Here is a 1,844-nt window from a genome sequence, read left to right as displayed (position 1 = left end):
CCTAAGTGCAAACTTTGTTTCTGATAATTGGCTCCCAGGGTTGAATTTATAGCAGAAACAATAGTATGGTGGTTTTGCAACCCTAGCTCTTTCTAGTGTTCAGTTTGTGCCATCTGTTTTAAAGAAGATAATCAATAGTTTCCATGATTCCATTGCCCTGACTCGGGATCAGCCTAGCACTGACAGGATTGAAGTCAGAAGTTTAATTATAAAGTAGAATCAATCATCCCAGTAGACCTCTGCCTGTTGCTAGTTCTAAAGTGAACAGGAACATTTGTCACCTGCCACTGTTGTCCTAACCGGTTCTGCTCCTGGCTGCTTGCTCTCCACAGAGAATTGAGGAAGCAATAGAATTAATTATGGTCTTTTTGGCAATTACAGGAAACCCAACTTCTCATTTGTCAGTTGATTTTTGAAGAAGAACTATTGTTTTTAAATGTGTAAAAAGTATTATTCAATAATTCTAGGTTAAAATGGAGGCCATCTCCAGCTCTGTTTGGGGAATTTTGAGGAAGAAGTTTTGTTTCAAACTGTGTAAAAAGTATGATTTTCAAACATGGTCGTACTGTTACCCCTCAGACTGATGGTGAGATAGGGAAGCAGTGCTCCACCGGTCCTCCATAAAGGTACTCTGGCAACACAGGTTAAAATGGATGCCATCTGCAGCCCTGTACTGTGTTGCTTATAGGAAAAGGATCTTTCTGAACAAACCTCTTGGTCCGCCACTGTAATGCATATCAGCCAGCTATATCTTTCATATCTAGAGAACAATGGCCAAGCCCTGAGAAACATCAGCTGCTCTAGGACTCAGATCACCTGCTTTCTTGTTCACAAAAGATATGTTAAGTGCCAGATAGACTGATACACTCAAACCTTTCAGATAACTATTCTTTCTTCTCTAATTCCATCAGCCCTTCTCTTGCCTTATTCTTGGGAACCGCTACCTTGCTTTGAATTAGAATGACCCTAGAATTGGGGTTTCATCAATTCCACCCTAAATCTAATCAGCCACTAGATGTTTCCTGGCTTTGAATCATTAAACCAAGGTTCTCTCCTGGAGGACAAGTGCTTTCTTTGTCTAGGAAGACTGAGTTCTCTTAACATTACCACAGGGCTACATTTTCTTATAATTGGACTGCTTACCCAGCAGACTTTGCTCAGTGCTTTCTGGTCTGACCTCTGGTCATTGTGCCCAGTGTCTCTTTGGAATCCAATTCAGGCATTGGACTCTGTCTCTGGAATGCTGTGGGTTTTCCAGGCTGTGTGGCTGTGGTCTGGGAGATCTTGTTCCTAATGTTTTGCCTACATCTGTGGCTGGCATCTTCAGAGGTGTATCATGGAGAGAAGTCTGTAATACACTGTGTCCAGTCCAATATTGTCATTGTTATAGCAACAGTAATTTCATCAGTTTCCACCCACCTTCAGGTATTCCCAAGCTTGGCCTATCAAACTAATGCCTCAGCCATAAGATTAACGATTCAAACCATTCTGGTTGATGTTTGTCTTTTGTCTAACCCTGGAAAGACGGGGCTCCTATTTCCCCTTTGAGATTAAGGGCCACACTGCATAATCCTGAGGCCCCTTTTTGCACCCTATTATCTCTCAATAAAAATGTGTTACATTGTATTTGCTTTCCTGCAGATTCTCTTGCATAAGTTGGTCATGTTTTACATATGCAACAAAGATCTCAAGCTCACCTCACCTTTTGCTAAGCCAAATAGTCTACTCTTGCTAATTTTCTCACCTTAAAAGGAACAGACTCCCACCATTTCAGGTAACATTGGCAGTTTTACAAAATTCTATCTGGATATCAGGATACACACTTCTGACTTTTGTGGTGTGTA

Source organism: Sphaerodactylus townsendi, linkage group LG15 (assembly GCF_021028975.2).
Source record: "Sphaerodactylus townsendi isolate TG3544 linkage group LG15, MPM_Stown_v2.3, whole genome shotgun sequence".
Lineage (NCBI taxonomy): Eukaryota > Metazoa > Chordata > Lepidosauria > Squamata > Sphaerodactylidae > Sphaerodactylus > Sphaerodactylus townsendi.
Note: the sequence above shows the minus strand (reverse complement) of the source record.